This window comes from Scyliorhinus canicula, chromosome 14, assembly GCF_902713615.1.
Source record: "Scyliorhinus canicula chromosome 14, sScyCan1.1, whole genome shotgun sequence".
Lineage (NCBI taxonomy): Eukaryota > Metazoa > Chordata > Chondrichthyes > Carcharhiniformes > Scyliorhinidae > Scyliorhinus > Scyliorhinus canicula.
Genome location: NC_052159.1, coordinates 8,680,148 through 8,687,077, shown reverse-complemented (window position 1 = coordinate 8,687,077; position 6,930 = coordinate 8,680,148).

The window sequence follows — 6,930 nt, the reverse complement described above, 5'->3', positions numbered from 1 at the left end:
AACAAAAACTAAATTGCTGCACAATCTCAGCAGGTCTGACAACACCTATGGAGAGAAACGGTAGCTAACGTTTCGATGCCTTAGTGCAGCTTAGTCAGAGAGGGAGGTTTCACAAAGCTGTTTAATAGCAGAGGGAGAGGCAGCCAGGCGGAGGGCCAAGAGTCCAGAGCTTAGGGCCCAGACAGCCAAAGTCACGGCCGCCAATGGTGGAATGAAGAAAACCTTGGGCAAGATCTTCCGGCTGTTCACTCCAATGGGACCTTCCGGTCCCGCCGATGGAGCGTCCCCACCGCGTTTTTCCCAGCGGCGCGGGATGGATTCAACGGGAAATCCCATTGACGTGGTGCCGGGAAATGGCGGCCGCCCCCAAGGGACAAGGCAGGCCAGAGAATCCCGCCCCCTGGTGGTGCAGAAAGTCTGATTTGGAGGAGAGCACTGATCACCGTGTGGGTTTGGCCTAGGTTACAGGGATATGGAGGGGGCGAGGCTTCGACAAGGATGAAAAATGTAAAATCAAAGTGTTGCCAGATGAGGAGACAGCATAGGTCAGAAGGAGGCCCATCAGGGGAGGAACATCGTGTATCGCTGTATGCGGACGACCTGCTGTTGTATGTGGCGGACCCAGAAGGGGGAATGCCGGGGGTGATGGAGCTGTTAGCGGAATTTGGGGGCTTCTCGGGCTATAAGTTAAATATAGGCAAGAGTGAGGTATTTGTAGTACACCAGGGTGATCAGGAGGAGGGAATTGGGAGACTCCCATTTAAGAGGGCAGTGAAGAGTTTCAGATACCTGGGGGTGCAGGTGGCCAGGAGTTGGGGGACTCTCCATAAGCTTAATTTTACCAGGCTGGTGGAACAGATGGAGGAGGAATTTAAAAGGTGGGACATGGTGCCGCTATCGTTGGCGGGTAGAGTGCAGTCCGTCAAAATGACGGTTCTCCCGAGGTTCTTGTTCCTTTTTCAGTGTTTTCCCATCTTTATCCCTAGGGCCTTTTTTAGAAGGGTTACTAGCAGCATCATGAGCTTTGTTTGGGCGCATGGGACCCCGAGGGTGAAGGGGGTCTTCTTGGAGCGGGGTAGAGATGGGGAGGGCTGGCGTTACCCAATCTCTCGGGGTATTATTGGGCGGCCAATGTGTCGATGGTGCGCAAGTGGGTAATGCAGGAGGAGGGGACAGCATGGAAATGGATGGAGAGGGCGTCCTGTGGAGATACAAGCCTGGGGGCCCTAGTAACGGCGCCGTGGCCACTCCCTCCTACGAGGTATACCACGAGTCCGGTGGTGGCGGCTACCCTCAAGATTTGGGGGCAGTGGAGGCGACATAGGGGAGAAGTGGGGGGCTCGATGGAGGCTCCGTTAAGGGGGAACCATAGTTCGCCCCGGGGAACATTGATGGGGGATTTCAGGGTTGGCACAGAGCGGGCATCAGACAGCTGAGGGACCTGTTTATTGATGGGAGGTTTGCGAGCCTGGGGGAGTTGGAGGAGAAATTTGGGCTCCCCACGGGGAACATGTTCAGGTATCTGCAGGTAAAGGCATTTGCTAGGCGGCAGGTGGAGGGATTCCCTTCGCTTCCCGCGAGGGGGTTGAGCGACAGGGTGCTTTCGGGGGTCTGGGTCGGAGAGGGGAAGATATCTGATATCTATAAGGTAATGCAGGAGGCGGAGGAGGTGTCAGTAGAGGAGCTGAAAGCTAAGTGGGAGGGGGAACTGGGGGAACAGATCGAAGACGGGACATGGGCTGATGCCCTGGAGAGGGTTAATTCTTCCTCCTCGTGTGCGCGGCTTAGCCTCATCCAATTCAAGGTGCTGCACCGGGCCCACATGACTGGGACGAGGATGAGTAGGTTCTTTGGGGGTGAAGACAGGTGTGTCAGGTGCTCGGGGAGTCCAGCGAACCATGCCCATATGTTCTGGGCATGCCCGGCACTGGAGAAGTTCTGGAAGGGGGTGGCGAGGACGGTGTCGAGGGTGGTGGGATCCAGGGTCAAGCCAGGATGGGGACTCGCGATTTTTGGGGTTGGGGTGGAGCCGGGAGTGCAGGAGGCGAAAGAGGCCGGTGTGCTGGTCTTTGCGTCCCTAGTAGCCCGGCGAAGGATCTTGCTACAATGGAAGGATGCGAGGCCCCCAAGCATGGAGACCTGGATTAATGACATGGCGGGTTTCATTAAGCTAGAGAAGGTCAAATTCGCCCTGAGAGGGTCGGTACAAGGGTTCTTTAGGCGGTGGCAACCTTTTCTCGACTTTCTGGCTCAACGATAGGGTACGGGGACAGTAGCAGCAGCAACCCGGGGGGGAAGAGCGGGAGGGGGAGGGAAAAGGTTGGGGGAGGGAAAAGGTTGGGGGAGGGAAAAGGTTGGGGGAGGGAAAAGGTTGGGGGGGGGGGGGGCGGACGATGACTATGTTTGTTTATTTAATTTAAATTTATTTTTAAGTTCTTTTGTTGTTCATTGGGGTTGGGGGGGGGTGGGGGATGTGATACATGCGTCGATACGGTCTGGGGGTGTTACAGTTATTATGGGTTATTTTGTTGCATTTCATTGTTTGTCGTTATGTTTTATATTTTCTGTAAAAAATTCCAATAAAAATTATATTAAAAAAAAAAGAAGGAGGTCCATCATTTCTGTATTGGATGTTAACTAGAGCAACCCAGAACAAATCTCACTGCACCCCCCCCCCTCCCCCACCCCCCCCCCCCCCACCCCCCCCCCCCCCCCCCCCCACACACACACACATTCCATGTCTTCCTTCCTTTCAAACATTTACCTAATTTTTCCTGAAATAACACAATGGTCTCCATGTCCCTGTGTAAAAGTAATTCCACACACATGCATCCCTCAGTTAACGAAAACTCCCCTAATTTCTCTACTCACTGTTGGCATCAATTTAAATTAACTTCCTAATTATAAAAATACACAATAAAATTACCTCTTAACCTTTTTCAGTTGATTAAAAATTGTGCCACCATCTCCAGATTCTCCTAATATTTATAGTTTCCCATCCCTACCATCCTCTACTGATGGCTCCCTTTGGTGTCCAACTGTGACCTGAACAATGTTTTGTCAAACATCTCATATGTTGCCAAAGATCCTTCCAGAAGCTTCCAAATCTGCGACCTCTGCCACCTAGAAGGACAAGGTCAGCAGACTCATGGGAACCCCCACCACCTGGAGGTTCCCCTTCAAGCCAGACACCATCCTGACTTGGAAATATATTGACTGTTCCTTCACTGCCACTGGGTCAAAATCCTAGAACTCCCTCCCTAACAGCACAGTGGGTGTACCTACACCACATGGACTGCAGCGGTTCAAGAAGGCAGCTCACCACCACCTTCTCAAGGGCAATTAGGGGTGGGCAATAATGTTGCTGACAATTATTACTTCCTATGAAAGAATAAAACAAAGAAATGGGGGATATATGAGGAGCTGGAGGCACAAGACTGAGAGGTAATCTCCGAGTTTGAGGTGTAAAATAATGCTGATACAATGAATGTACATGTTATCATATCTGCACACTTATTATTAACACACTACAGATGCAAACATAGTAAAATGCAAATGACAAATAATAGCACAGAGATATAATAGATTCACGATGCATTACAACATCAATACAATACTCTGAAGAAGAGTCATATGGACTTGAAATGTTAACTTGGTTTCTCTCATGTCATGGATCTGCTGGGAGACAGCATTGGACAGTATTCAAAGGAGTTAGGGGTGGCACGGTGGTGCAGTGGTTAGCACTGCTGCCTCACGGCGCTGAAGACTCGGGTTCGATCCCGGCCCCGGGTCACTGTCCGTGTGAAGGTTCCACATTCTCTCCGCGTTTGGGTGGGTTTCGTCCCCACAATCCAAAGATGTGCAGGGTAGGTGGATTGGCCACGCTAAATTGTCCCTTAATTGGAAAAAATGATATTCGGGTACACTAAATTTGTTTTAAATTTTTTTCGAAGGGCCTCAATTGATACACGTCTCTCCCGAGTTTAGAACGGCAGTTGATATAATGATCAAATGTGAATAGCTTATGGATGAGAAAGAGATTATAGACAATAGGGAAGGTCCCTGAGATATTCATATGTTAATGTATAGTGGCAGAAGTTGATGGGGGCAGACAGCCAAATACACAGAAGCATAATCAAAGAACAACAAAGGTGTAATTGTCCAGACCTTGAGAAGGAAGGGAGGTAGTTACCGTCTAACAGTCTCATAAAGAGGACAGGCCAGTTTCCAGCCACCAAACCTGAAGGCCAAGTTTACAGCAAATAAACTTCTAAGTCTTTTAGCTAAATCAGTACAGAGAACCTTCTTCACAGTTTTAAACAAAAATTCTTCACTGGACCACGAAAAGACGGTTCCCAGATTTGAATATCATCCCAGTCTTGTGTCGTAACTATGGTTGGTTATTCAATTTGGATGTTTTTTTCGGGAACAGGGGAAGTCTTACAGAGTTCAGGGACCCTGATTCGATTCCCGGCTTGGGTCACTGTCTGTGAAGAGTCTGCACGTTCTCCCTGTGTCTGCGTGGGTTTCCTCCGGGTGCTCCGGTTTCCTCCCACAGTCCAAAGATGTGCAGGTTAGGTGGATTGGCCATGCTAAATTGCCCTTAGTGTCCAAAAAGGTTGGGTGGGGTTACGGGGATAAAGTGATGGTGTGGGCTTGGGTAGGGTGCTCTTTCCAAGGGCCAGTGCAGACTCGAGGGGCCGAATGGCCTCCTTTGCACTTTAAATTCTATGATTCAGGTATCATAGATATATTTTGTAACAAGGAGTACATTCTATAGAAACTGTGTGTTTAGTAATTTACACATCATAATTGTGTGAAAGTCGAGTAGTCTGCTTTGCGTGTATCTTTTCTTTAATAAATAATCTTTAATAATTGTTACACGATGACTGGGCTATTTATTCTCACTGGGGTTTCACTTGTCTCCTCACAGCAAAATAAAATAAAACTATACGGCCTCACAAACCGGAGTTCCAAACTCTTGTTAATAGCATCCGAGGGCTTGCTGACACTCTCCACGATGCTCCCAGACCTGCTGAGATTTTCCAGTATTTTTTCTTTTATTTCGGAGTTCCTGCATCCACAGTATTTTGCTTTTATAACAAAATACATACTATTCATAAAAGCACATATGTACACTATATATACTGTACACATTAGGCAGGGACTTGGGCCTATAATCCTGGTTGACACTACTCCAGTACTGAAACAGTGCTGCTCTGTCAAAGGCACCATCTTTCGGATGGTCCCATCTGATCTCTTGTGATGGATGCAAAAGATCCCATGGAACTTTACAAATATTTTGATGTGTCACTTTGCCAATATTCACATCTCAACCAATGTCACTAAAAAGTCTTACAACACCAGGTTAAAGTCCAACAGGTCTGTTTCGAATCACTAGGTTTTGGAGCACTGCTCCTTCCACAGGTGAATCTCAGTGTCTATATGCGCGATCTTCTTGGAGATCCTCTCCACTTTGAGCCGGCAGTTTGCGGTGTCGATGATATGGAGATGCCGGCGTTGGACTGGGGTGAGCACAGTAAGAGAGAGGTCTTACAACACCAGGTTAAAGTCCAACAGGTTTGTTTCAAATCACTTTCAATGTCACTAAGAACATCGTATCTGGTCACTTAGTTCATTGCATTGCTGTGAGTTAATTGGCTGCTGTGTTTCCTGCATTGCAATGGTGACTACATTTCAAAAAGTACTTCATGGACTGCAAAGTGCTTTGGGATGTCCTACGGCTGTGAAAGGCGCTACAGAAATGCAAGTCTTAACTGGCTGGAACCGTTTCTGTGAGTCAAACAAAAATCATGAATCAGGTTGGGGAAATATCTGGACAGATTTTTTTAAAAATTTAAGTTGACATAGGCACCCAGCACCCTCTTCCTGAAATTGTGAAGCCATGATGTGGAGATGCCGGCGTTGGACTGGGGTGAGCACAGTAAGAAGTCTTACAACACCAGATTAAAGTCCAACAGGTTTGTTTCAAACACGAGCTTTCGGAGCACGGCTCCTTCTTCAGGTGAATGGAAAGGCTTGTTCCAGAAATGTTTATATAGACACAGTCAGAGATGCCCCGGAATGCGAGCACCTGCAGGCAATCAAATCATCAAAGATGCAGAGAGAGAGGTAACTCCAGGTTAAAGAGGTGTGAATTGTCCCAAGCCAGTTCAGTCGGTAGGCCTCTGCAAGTCCAGGCTTGTTGGTGGGGGCCGAATGTAATGCGACATGAATCCCAGATCCCGGTTGAGTCCGCATTCATGCGTGCGGAACTTAGCTATAAGTTTTTGCTCAGCAATTTTGCGTTGTCGCGTCTCCTGAAGGCCTCCTTGTAGAATGCTGACCCGGAGATCAGAGGCTGAATGTCCTTGACTGCTGAAGTGTTCCCCAACTGGAAGGGAACAGTCCTGCCTGTTGATAGTCGCACGATGCCCGTTTATTCGTTGTCGCAGTGTCTGCATGGTCTCGCCAATGTACCACGCTTCGGGACATCCTTTCCTGCAGCGTATGAGGTAGACTACATTGGTCGAGTCGCACGAGTATGCGCCGCGTACCTGGTGGGTGGTGTTTCCACGTGTAATGGTGGTGTCCATGTCGATGATCTGGCATGTCTTGCAGAGATTACCCTGGCAGGGTTTTGTGGTGTTGTGGTTGCTGTTCTGAAGGCTGGGTAATTTGCTGCAAACAATGGTTTGTTTGAGGTTGCGCGGTTGTTTGAAGGCCAGTAGTGGGGGTGTGGGGATGACCTTGGCAAGATGTCCACCCTCGCTGATGATGTGTTGGAGGCTGCGAAGAAGATGTCGTAGTTTCTCCGCCCCAGGAAAGTACTGGACGACGAAGGGTACTCTGTCAGTGGTGTCCCGTGTTTGTCTTCTGAGGAGGTCGGTGCGGTTTTTTGCTGTGGCGCGGTGGAACTGTCGATTCACA